Here is a 12809-nt window from a genome sequence, read left to right as displayed (position 1 = left end):
AGTGTCTGCATTACTCTTCAGGGGCATGGTAACCTCAACTCTGTGCCTTGTTTGGGGGGGGGAACTAGAGAGTCTGGCCCAGCAGGTCAGGGTGGTGGGGAGCCCCAGAGAGCAAGATGTTGAGTGTCAGTGGCATAATTAGCAAACAGGGAACAATCCCCAAAAGTCTTCTGTAATCACACTTAGTAAACTGAGGTATATCTACACTGTGCTAAACATGCAGTCTCTGAGCCAGGATCTGAGATGCTTCCTCACTCCCAGGGTCTCAAAGTCTGAGTTGTAACCTGAGCCCAAATATCTGCACTCCAATTTCATAGCCCCACAGCCCAACCTCTGTGAGCCTGGGCCAGCAGTAGCCATGCTTTTGTCCTGGTATAGATATATCTCCAGAGAGTTGTATGCACTCTAGGGGTATGTCTACACTACAGAGTTAGTTCGAACTAACTTTCATAGGCACTACACTAGCGCTCCGCTAGTTCGAACTTAATTCGAACTAGTGGAGCGCTTAGTTCGAACTAGGAAAACCTCATTTTACGAGGATTAAGCCTAGTTCGAACTAGCTAGTTCGAATTAAGGGGTATGTAGCCCCTTAATTCGAACTAGTGGGAGGCTAGCCCTCCCCAGCTTTCCCTGGTGGCCACTCTGGCCAACACCAGGGAAACTCTATTGCCCTCCTCCCGGCCCCGGACCCCTTAAAGGGGCACGGGCTGGCAGAAGTGCCCGTGCCAGGTGCAAGCCTGCCAGCACCCAGCCAGCAGACCCTGCACCTGGCACGGATCGAGCCACCCACCCGATGCCCCCCAGCCCTCCCCCTCTTCCCGGGACCAGGCTGGCGGCTGGTGGCTCCCGGGAGCTTGCCCGGGACCGCAAGAGGCGGGCACCCGCCTGGGCTAGTGCAGACATCGTGGACCTTGTCCACGATCTCCACACTAGGCACAGGAAAGTGGCCAGCTAGGGCAGGAGAGCTGCCAGCCTGGCCACCCAGGAGCAGGTGTGCATGAAAATCAAGGGGGTCCAGTGAGACCCCCGACCCTGAGCCCTGAGCTTACAATGGCCGTCCTGGGTCAGACCAAAGGTCCATCTAGCCCAGTATCCTGTCTACCGACAGCGGCCAACCCTAGGGACCCTGGAGGGGATGGACCGAAGACAGTGACCAAGCCATTTGTCTCGTGCCATCCCTCTCCAGCCTTCCACAAACCTTGCACAGGGACACCACTCCTACCCCCTTGCTAATACCACTCCATGGACCCAACCTCTATGACTTGATCTCACGTCCCTTTAAACTCTGTTCTAGTTGTAGCCTTCACAGCCTCCTGCAGCAAGGAGTTCCACAGGTTGACTCTTTGCTTTGTGAAGAACAACTTTCTGTTACTAGTTTGAAGCCTGCTACCCATTCCTTTCCTTTGGTGTCCTCTAGTCCTTCTTTATGTGAACTAATGAAAAATTTTTCTGTATGCACCCTCTCCACTCAACTCCTTCTTTAGAGACCTCTATCCTGTCCCCCCTCCGTCTCCTCTTTTCTAAGCTGAAAAGTCCCAGTCTCTTTAGCATCTCTTCATATGGGACCTGTTCCCAACCCCTGATCATTGTAGTTGCCCTCCCCTCTCCCAGCCTCTCTCTTCCCCTCTCCCACCTCCTTTTCCCAGTCTCCCCGTTTTGTTCAATAAAGACAGATTCTATTTTTGAACACAATTGTCCTTTATTTTGTACATCAAGAAGAGGGGCTAGGGAAGGGTAAGTGGAAGGAGGTGAGGGAGGAATGGGGTACGAGCCCCCGATGGGGAGGACTGGGCTGGCTCTGCGGGGTTCTGGGGGTGGAAGCTCTCCTGCAGCCCCCCAATTACCCCCTCTCCCCAGATGGCAGCCTGCGGCAAGTGCAGCTGGTCTGATGGCCAAGTGCTGTGATGTGCCCAGTGTGGGCACTCCGGGCACTCCAAGCCAGGACTGGTTTGCAAGCGGGGCACCCCTGAGAACTGTCTGTCCGGGGTGGGGGTCGGGTCCCTTTAAGCGCAGCCCTCGGCTAGCCTGAGACAGCAGCTCCATGCTCTAAGTCCTCCTCTGATGCCCTGCCGGCACTACTTCCGGCCTTACTTCAGGGTCCACTTAATGTGGACATGCTAGTTCGAATTAGCAAAACGCTAATTCGAACCAGTTTTTAGTTCTAGACGCGTTAGTTCGAATTAGCTTAGTTCGAATTAACTAATTCGAACTAAGTTAGTTCGAATTAGCGCTGTAGTGTAGACGTACCCTAGGATCTTGTCTCCATTATAAATACAGTATTGCTAAGCCCAGATATTCAAAAATTGAGTTAGACATTACAAAATCATGAGGTTAAAAAAAAAAACTTTTGGGTGCTTTTAACTTTTCTTTTGGTTTCTGATTGAGTTGCCAGGTGTCCGGTATTGACAGTCCGAAAGCCTCCTGTCTGGTAAAAAGATTCAGAAAATACCGGACACCTAAAATGTCCTGTATTTTCTGATTTTGTTTTCCCAGCCAGGAGGCAAAAATCCTGGGTGCTTACTGGGTTTCGCAGAGGAGCTGTCTGGCCCAGAGCAGGGAGACAAGATGGCGGAGAGCCACCGGCAGCTTGTTAGGGCCAAAAAGCCTCGAAAGCATTTCTTAAAGGGGCCGTGCTGTTTTTTTATATATTTTTTCTCAACATAATTTTTTCCCTGGTGGTTTTTTGTTTTTTGTTTTTCTTTGCGGGGGAGGTTGTGTTCGGTATTTTTGGTTAAACCATCTGGCAACCCTAGTTTCTGAGCCTTTAAAATACACTTCAGTCATAATTTTAAGCTTTTCTCTGCAACTAATGAGGTCTAGAAACTACTTTACTATTTTAACAAAATATGATTCAAGCCCTGTTGCATGTCTTCAGGAGTTGAGCTATATAGAAAATCCCAGAATATAATGAAACTTGTAAAAACGTCCTTACAACTGCAATACTGAACAGGGAATCTAGTTACGGGACAACCATATTTAATTTTATAACCAGATTCTGCAACATAGTTATGTGCATATGCAATATAGACATAGCCTTCATTCATAAAGTGCCATATTTATACAGCTGATAAAGATCCATGGGAATGGTGAAAATTTGCACCCTGATAAGATCTCAATAGAACATCTGTTTAGTGTTCAATAAAGCATAAAGAATGGGGACTATGGTTTGCCAGGACCCAAGGGTGCATGCTCATCTCACTCCTTCCCCACAAACTAGTTTGCATGCATGTTTCAATGTTCAGTATATGCTGGCCAGAGGCACCTGCTGCTCTTCTACAAACAGGAAGCATTTTCTATTCTCCACCCACCTGTCCTGTGCCATCTTACCCCAAGACACAGAGCACTCAGGCACAAATGACACTTCTCTCCTTGTACCTCTGCTGAAAACGTTCATGAAGTCAGAGCTGAATTAATGATGACTGCAGACAAGCTGGATTAAATGTGCCCTGTTTGTTCTGACTATACTAACCCTTTGACAGTACAGAGTTCAAATCAAAAATGGCTTTCTCTTCCTCTCTGGTTGCCTAGCAACCTCCCTCCTCTTATTAGCATACAATTTCTATTCCTTTTTATTAGATCACTGCAGTGTTTTATGCTTTGTTGCCAGCCCAGCACTGCTCCCTGTGAGAAGGGCAGGATTTGGCCCTTTGTATGAGGTTTAGGGGAGTATGTGATTTGGTGAAGAAGTCAAACATGTAGGAGTAGGAAACCTTTGGCCATGCATGTCTTATAATAATTTCAACAGGTGGAATTTGTGTGGATATGCTATTCAAAGTCGTTTCATTTTTAGTTGAGATCATTTGTAAACCAAGGGTACAATTCTTCTCTCCTCTGCAAGGTTCAGCTCTCTGCTGGTACTCCCCTGTCATTACATATGCAGAACTTCCTATTATGAAATATTTGTGGAAATCTACTGTGCAGTTCTGAGAGGAGATTTCTGCCAGAGGTGGCTATATCCAGGACAAACATGATGTTCTGACTCAGCAGGGGAAAATCAAGAAACTACCCATATCCACAAATTTGTAGTCTGGTGAAATAAATAAGACCTCCTGACTCTGTCTACAAAGTAATTGTCAGTGAACCAAAAATAGTCCCTCTTGCCTTCAGAATAGATAGGGATATATACTATAACTTCGCATAAGAGGCAGTTTCAGATCTGAGTAGCAAATTTAGCTTTCAATTACTTCTTTGTCATTTTGTGTCATAACTAAAAACATGGCTTTTAAACTTTTGTTGTTCTTGACTCGATATAGTAGCTCACATAGGAAATTCCACAGAGATATTACCAATTCTTGATAAGCAAGCTGAGTTTAAATATCAAAGAAATAACTTGGGACCTGTCTGCTCTAGGATAGAAAGTATTTTTTGAGAACATGTTGCTTAGTGTTTTTTAAAACACATTATTTGAAAGGACAAATTGTATTATAATGTAGTAGCCGTTCTACTTGGAAACCATCCAAATTAGCAAACATATTTATAATAAAAGGTATATTTTAAGTGTACAAAGGCTCTTAGGGCCAAGAAGGGGAGCTGACAGCTTCTGCAGGCCTTTGGGCAAGATGGGGAGGGGACTGGCTCCATGAAAAGAGCAGGGCTGGAGGCAGCCAGCCCTTTGTGCCAACCACAGCACAGCATGTTTCTCCCCTCCTCCCCCCCTACCCTCCAGTCCTCAGAGTCACATAGAGTGCGCAGTGCTGTGCTCTGGCATTGATTTAAAGGGCCCAGGTCTTGCCTTTCTCTGTTGGTAGGCCTGGGGTAGACCTACTATAATTTAAGTTAATTGATAGGCTACAGACAGTCCATGGTTGTACTTGGTTTAACCTTAGGTTTTAGCACAGAATAAACCACAAGCATTCATCTTTCTCTTGCGTCCAGGTTCCATAACTAGAGGATTGCCTATGTATCAAAGTAGGTAAGGCATTATTAATGGCCTTTCAGATGTTAGGTTGGGCACTCTTCTACCCACATAAGTTACTGTTTCCAACAGTGTCACAGCACAGGAGGAAACCACACCTAGCTGGTGCATCGTTGCGGCAATTTGAACAAGATCAAGAGTAACCTGTAGGTCCAGATCAGGCTCTACTATCAGTGGACAAGGAAGCAGGTATAGCAACAGACTCCTGAATTTACTGATTCTGTTAAGGTCTTTTCCACCAATCAATGTTTCTTTTCTGAAAGGAAATAGTTTTTAGCTCCTTGGCAGTGCTAGTTGTCCGTGCGTAATAAAAGGCCAGTATTACTCTTGTCCAGGAATGTGTGAGAAGTTGTAACAAAAGGGTGTTGAGATATCAGTCATGGTCTCACACTTCAGATCCCCAGGAGTGGGATTCCATCCCTTTTCAATTTCTTTGTCAGCTTGTAGATAACACACAGCAGGGAAATCAGGCAGTAGCTCTTTGCTCTATCAATGGTTTATTTGGCTTAGGAACAGCTAATAACATTGATGGACTGTCTAGATTATAATTTACAAAGGTGTTGGGTACCTAGAATTAACTGTCAGTTAACCAGAGCTTTTGTGCTACAAACTTTTAATTTGAGTGTTCTCTTTTTGAGTCTTGTCCATACACAAATCTCAGTTGAGCATGGTGGTGCTTCTGACAGGAATTGCCTAACCGAAGAGGGGTTATATGCGAGAAATTGAGCAAGTCATTAAGTACTAACCATGACTGCTCTGTACTGTGGGTATAGTCTGGCACCACTTTGCCCTCACACATTTCCTACCATGTACACAGGAAGAACAGAGAGGTTCTTCCACAATTCATTCAGAAAAAATAAAAATCATAGGGGGCTCAGCTTCCTGAGATCTTAAGAACCATGTTGCTCAACAGCAATCCCTTTGGCTGTTTAAGGAGTGTTATGTTGCACTCTGAGGGGAAACCTTTCTAGTCATCTAATAAAAGGATGAAAGTCAGAACATGACCTTGTGGATGAGGGGAAATAGATAAAGACAGGAAGGACTCTGAAAGTAAGGGGGAATATAATAGACAAGTTGCTATATTTTCCCATATACTCACTGCACTACTTATGTCTATATTAGCATCTAGCTCCATTATAAATTGCTTGGCTTTGCCTCAATTGTGAAGGGTATTATCTGAAACCAGATTCTATTTTATTCTAACAATAGAAGCCAAATATGCCCTAGTCAGTCGTGCATAGCTTTCATGGAAAACTCCAGAATCATGTGCAAAAGTAGGTGGAAACATTAGAATAGATCATTAAAAGTGTAGAGCTGTAATATGAGTTTAAAAACATACAAAAAGTTTTTACATGTGGAAGTTATTATAGTTATTTAAATTGAGAGAGAATAATAACCAATTGTTTTCTAAGATGTATGTGGCATTTATGAAAAACCTTGAAGGATAAATGGATCTTTATAGCGTGCTCCTTCCTCAAAGGATTCTGTGAATAAAATAATGGTGAGAGAACTCTCAGTGGATGCTGAATACTGCTAATTGATGAAATTATTACTTATTACACTGCAACTGAACTCTACTTAGAAACACCGTTTTCAGTATGATTTTTGAAAAATGACAGCTGAAATGTAAAAGTCTTTGTATTGAAAATGAATAGTGATGATTTCCTGATATCTTTTGAAATGAAGAATATTTCAATGACAGTAACATTGGAAAAAGCATGGCTTTAAATACTGAGCTCATGGAATATTGCCTTAGAAATAAAATAAGCCTTTGTTTTAATCCATAAACTAATCTTGAAGTGGTAAATTTATGAAATATTTTTGTAATTTTGAACAGTATTATTTATAATAAAACGTACAGTGTCAGCACTTCCAATGTAATGTCAAGTGAAATGCTGAAAAGAGTATTACAGCTTTCTATGATGTAGTACAGCAGGTCCCATTCATCATTTAAGGTTAAAGGAAAACCCACCTTAGAGTCAACCAGTATCTGCGTCAAAGCAGTTCACCTAAAGTTATTGGCTTGTGGAGAAGAGGGAGGAGTACAAAAATTTAACACTTGAATATTTGATTTAGTAGAGAGGAAATGGAGGTCAGGTTGACTGCACTATCCTAAATCATCAGTGGGATGTGCCCACAAAAGCTCATGATACTAACTATATATTTTTTGGTTGGTCTCTAAGGGTACCTCTGCACAGCAAAGTTATTTGGAATTAGCGTTATTTCAAAATAACTTAGTCCACGTCAACACAGCAGGTAGTTATTTCGAAATAATGTCAAAATATTGTCAGGCTGGAGGACTTCTTACTCAGACTCCTGTAACCCGCGGGCTGTGTCTAGACTGCATCCCTTTTCCGTAAAAGGGATGCAAATTAGACACATTGCAATTGCAAATGAAGCAGGGATTTAAATCCCCCCCTCCCCGCTTCATTTGCATAAACATGTCTGCTGCTTTTTTCCGGCTCGGAGCTTTGCCGGAAAAAAGCGCCAGTCTAGACGGGGATCTTTCGGAAAATAAAGCCTTTTCCGAAAGATCCCTTATTCCTCTTAAAATAAGGAATAAGGGATCTTTCGGAAAAGGCTTTATTTTCCGAAAGATCCCCATCTAGACTGGCGCTTTTTTCCGGCAAAGCTCTGAGCCGGAAAAAAGCGGCAGACATGTTTATGCAAATGAAGCGGGGGGGATTTAAATCCCCGCTTCATTTGCAATTGCGATGTGTCTAATTTGCATCCCTTTTACGGAAGAGGAATGCAGTCTAGACACAGCCTCATTGTATGAGGAGTAAGGAAAGTCAGAGGAAGAGTAGTCTATTTTTAAAAAGTGCTGTGTAGATGCTCCCAATTTTGAAATAAGCTATGCAATTGACGTAGTCAATTTGCGTAGCTTATTTTGAATTAAGCCCTTCTGTGTAGATGCACCCTAAGGTGTTACAGAACCATTGCTGTTTTTTAAGTTATTTTAGTTACAGACTAACACAGCTGCCCCTCTGAGACATTTTGAGTCTAATTATTAGCTCTTGAGATATGTTACCACTAACTGTTTTGAGGATCATAAATACTGTTATTTGCATATATAGCTATAGGTAACCTCAAGTTCTAATTTCAGTCTTAACAAATAGGTTTATTATTATTATTATTTATTATTTATTTAATTATGGCTATAGTACAAGTACCTAAATCCTTAGGATTTTGGAGGGAGGGAGGAAGAAAGGTAAACTGTTAGCTCACCATTTATGACTAAATTAAATCTAGTAAAGATGAACTGGAGAGCTTTAACACTGCTACTGCTTAAATCAGGAAAAATGTACTTCCTTTCTACAGCTTGAGAGTTTACATAGGATGTGGACAAGTTTGTAACAAGGGTTTTTAAACTGCCACAGAAACTTTAATGATGGCCTGGTATTGTGGAGGAAGCTGATGTAAGTAGTCATTTTGTTCTAGAAATTCTGACCAACAAAATAATGCCAAAGAGAAGAAAAAGGATAGGCAGCCTCTCCCACCTTATAAGAGATTGTTGAGACCAATCTTTAGATCTAAAGGAGAAAATGGATTAGTCTATTCTGAATCACACACACAAAAAAAGAGAGAGATTAAGTCTAGAATTGGAAAACTAGAAGGAAAAGGTGAATCTTAGAGCTGAAAAGAAGAAATTAAGATTCAGAAGAAAAAGAAGCAGAATATATTAGCAGAGATCCACCTGAGTATTACGAAGAATAACCCTTTAATGAAGCGAAGAAAACCAGATTGTCCAACAGACAGATTGTACCATAGGTAGTAATATGTTGGCATTTGTTTAGGATGATTTGCCTGTAATCTAGCCATCCCAATTTTCACCAGTAAAGCCATAATATTCCAAACTGCATCACGTTTGTCCCTCTCACATGCAGTCAGATCTCTATATTCATAAAGTTTATAATTTGTAATTAGTGAATATGGGAAAAAACAGGGAAATAACCTTTAATTCCTCATAGGCCAACTGTTGGCTGCTTAGGGACGTAAGAGTTTAACTGATTAACCATTTAACAGATAAGCTGCTGTTTCAGTTATGGTTAATGGTTAAACTCTGCATGAGGCTGCTGGCAACCCCACAGGACTTGGTAGCTCTGGGAAGGCGTCAGCTCCATGGGGCCAGGAGTGCCAGGAGCCCCCACAGGGTTGGGGGTCAGCTGTCCCAGGAGCCCTACGGCTTTGCATGGGTCACAGTTCTGGGAGCTCTGTGTGGCTGGGGCTACCAGCAGCCTCCAGAGTGGATAACAGTGTAATCAATAGAATTCTTTTGATTACATGATTAATATTTTTCATTTCTTTACATCCCTAGTGGTACTTACCCTCTTCAGCAGAGTGTATGCTGGGATATCACACAACTTGAAATAATGAAATTCAGAGATAGTTAGAAGCATGACGTGGCAAAGAGCCAATGAAACAGTAAATGTAATACTGTAATAAAAATGCAGACTCCTCTTACCCAAATAGTTTGGTTATAACATTTAGCTCTTTAAAGCTTCTCTGTGGTGTTTGTTTTTTAAATGATCATCTATTTGAGAATACCAGAGGGCTGTGTCCCTGCTCACTGTGCTCACCAAACCGCATCTTGTGGGGGGGTAGGCAACCCCATCTGTCCCCACTGGACATCTTGTGGGTGGGAGGTAGGCAACCCCGTCTCTCCCCACCAGTCCAGGCCCCTTCTCTCTCTTCCCCTCTCCCAATGTGCCAGCCTAAGCTCCGTTTTCTCCCCCACCCCCACTATCCCGGGCCCCTTCTCCCTCCTCCCCCTGCTGCGCCAACCTGGGCCCCTTCTCTCTCCCAGCCCCATGAGCCAGCCCAGTCCCCCTTCTTCTTCCTCCCCACCATAAGCCTGGGTCCCTTCTGCCTCCTCCCCCTCCAGCCTGGGCCCTTCCCCCCTCCCAAGTCCCTCCATCCCAGCCATGGTGTGCACCAGGCCTGGCTCTAGCTTCGGCAACCAGAGAGGTGCAGGGGTGCCTGCCCACCCCACATGGGGCGCAGTGAGGTACAAGTAGTGCCATGTAGAGCTCAGGGCTGCCTGTCTGCCTGCCCACAAGCAGCAGAAGGGAAGGAGCAAATAGGTTGGTGTGGTGGCTCTCCCACGCAGCTCAGGGGAGTTCTGGAAGCCATGGTAAGTGCAGTCACTGGGGAGGGGTGAGTCTCCATGGGGGAAGCCGGACTGCAGGTGGTTGGGCACTGCGTTCTGGGTCCCCAAGAGCCTGGCAGCAGGGGAGATTGCAAGAGCCCGCTGCTGGCACATAAGCTCACAGGGCGCTCTGCTCCTAGCACCTGTCCCCAGGCTGCTGTCCCGAGCACTGCACCCTCCCCCCTGCACTTTGGCTTTCACGGCTGCAATGTGGGTCTGCCAGCTACTGTACCATGTTTCTTGGCATTGAAAGTCCTGTGGGGTCGGGGTGGAGGAAGGGGATAGGGGCTTGGTTTAAAATATCAATTCCAAGTGGAGAGAGGAATCAGCCAGTTTGGACTCAAGCTGGGAGATAGGGGGGATGCAGAGTGAGGTGATGATGACATCACTCTGTTGTCCCGCAGAAAAACCTTTTTTTAATATATAGTGAAATTTTGATGCATCATTACAGACTTCAAACACTTAATTCTTATAATGTGTTCTGATTAATCAGTCCCATTCTTTGTATTTGTTTTACTTTCCTCTCCTACTAGTGAACTCTTTTCACATTTATGATCAGGGTCTGCTGAATACCCAGCTATTGTAATTTCTATGTTTGCACTTCAGTCACAACATAGTAAAGTTTCCCCTAGCTTAGTCTGGGCATTTTTTTTTTATGAAACACAGAATCTCTAACAACCTGGTACTGATGGATATTTGGCATATTCTTGGAACAGAGTCTAAATACTTAGGCAATCTGTTTTTCAAGCACTTCATGTTTTAGACCCCCAGCATGCATTTTGTCACTGTGGAAGGTTTGCAGACAAAGTTTGTTTGTTAGAATTTAGAGATCACCTTTAACAGATTTTCAGAATGCTGCTTTGCTCAATGTTCAACTAATTTTGTTGATGATTAAACTTAATGCAGCAATAAGGTCAATGGTAATTTCTGTCATGAGCAAAGTCCATAGAACATTCACTTTTCATTAATTGACTCATCACCAACACAAGTTTGCTTTTGGGTTAGGAAATCACATATTTTTTGTAGAATGGACATTTTAATCAGTGGAGATTGGCTGTTAGGGAGGTGATGGTTTCAGGACATACTCCCAGAATAAAGAAAAACAATACCTACTTATAGTATTAGCAATGAAATTTTTCATCCAAGACCACAGAATATGGTTTCTGTTTAGACCTATATTTCTTCTTGAAATCCTTTTATATTTCATAAGTATATTGTAAGATGTCAATGCAGATGTAAGAAAAACCTTATTTACAGTGAACCACTCAAAAAAAAAAAACTTTACCTACAAGTTAGCGAGCAGTGACAAAGCTCTTTTGAGTTCCTTGTGCAACAGCGAAAGTCATACAGTCTTTGATTAAAAATTAAGATCACAGTGTTTCACAATAATCAAGAAACTTGGAGTTAAGACTGTCACTTCTTTTATTCTTTTTGTGCAGTATGATCTTTTACATGATCGGAGGACAGCCATCAATAGCTTTTTGATGAAAAAAGGCTGAATGGTTTAAAAGTAGATTACGTTCTTTTAAATATTAAGATTACTGTGCTTTTAAATGTATACAGTAGTTGTCAGAGTTCTGGTCTGAGAGAATTTTGGTGGCTTATTACTTGGCTGAATTTGGCATAGTATCCCTAATTTAATTTTCCTGTGACTTTTAATGTATAGTGAAAGCTGACGTATACCAGTGAGCTTCAGGGGATAGCTGAGTTAGTCTGTTACAGGAAAAAAACAGCAAGCAAATGGTCTGGTAGCACTTTATAGACTAACAAAACATGTAGATGATGATATGAGCTTTCGTGGGCACAGCCCACTTCTTCAGATGACCTGAGTTATGACTAGGTGATAAGAAAACTTGAAATAAATAGGAGAAGGCAAGGGGGGGGGGGAGGGGAGAGAAAGATGGTGTCCTGAACAGAGGTGGATTTACAGTGAAACATATGGTGCCCTGGCATGGGGCTGCTCCAATGATATTGGACCCCCAGAGTCCAGCAGTCCATCACTGGATCCAGCACTACCTCCCGTGCAGGGGGTGGCCACTGTGTAGAGAGGGCTGTATGGCGGACAGAAGAGCAGGAAGGGTCACTGGCAGGCTGCAGCCTCAGGAGAGTCGGCAGGAGGTGGCAAGAAGTGTGAGCATAGGCTAGAAGGCTTCAGGGACAACTGCACTGCTGGGTTATGCCTTGGCCAGGACTGGTCTTCAGATTGCACTCTGTCGCAGACACAGCTGTCCATTTCATGGCCACAACAATTGCTATGAGAAGGTCTTTGTGACTAGTATCAGCGGAAGTCCTGAAAGAACTTCAAAGTAACGTAGAGGACCTCCCATTAGAAAACCAAAAACTCTTTGCCGAAAAAACAGATGAGGTCCTCCACTTGGGCAAGGATTCGCGAACTATCCTCTGGACTTGAGAGATGTACATGCCCCCATACAGGCATAAGCATTACAGCCCGTACCAGAGACTACATGAGTACCCATATCACAGACAGCAGCACTGCATCTTTGATCAGTTATGCTTGAAGCAAGGTCCTCGAAGGAGATGCACTCAGATCAATCATGCCCCCAACCAGCCAGCTAACAAGCAGCAAATTTGACTCCCCGGTCGAGGGCACGCAAATAACTCCCATTGTCAACTTGGAGCATCATGGTGCCCCTCTGTTTCATCATCGCCTGAGGCCATTCTATCACCAGTGGGCCACCATTACATCAGACCATTGGGTTTTGGAAAGTGTGTCATCTGGTTTCA

General features: G+C 43.6%; 1 protein-coding gene across 7 annotated transcripts in view; it reads left to right on the top strand.

Moving 5' to 3' along the window:
• Nucleotides 1–12809, top strand: part of DPYD (dihydropyrimidine dehydrogenase) — a 680031-nt gene that overhangs the window by 17444 nt on the left and 649778 nt on the right. Inside the window, exon 1 of one of the 7 annotated variants that reach the window (XM_075936589.1) lies at nt 5008–5104. The exons of the other annotated variants lie outside the window; for them this stretch is intronic. The gene's annotated coding sequence lies outside the window, so the exon portion shown is untranslated. Of the gene's footprint in view, nt 1–5007; nt 5105–12809 lie in introns of those variants that run through there. 7 annotated transcript variants of the gene reach the window in all.

The sequence above is a fragment of the Pelodiscus sinensis genome, chromosome 9 (assembly GCF_049634645.1).
Source record: "Pelodiscus sinensis isolate JC-2024 chromosome 9, ASM4963464v1, whole genome shotgun sequence".
Taxonomy (NCBI): Eukaryota; Metazoa; Chordata; order Testudines; family Trionychidae; genus Pelodiscus; species Pelodiscus sinensis.
Note: the sequence above shows the minus strand (reverse complement) of the source record. Positions and strands in the feature narration are given on the sequence as shown.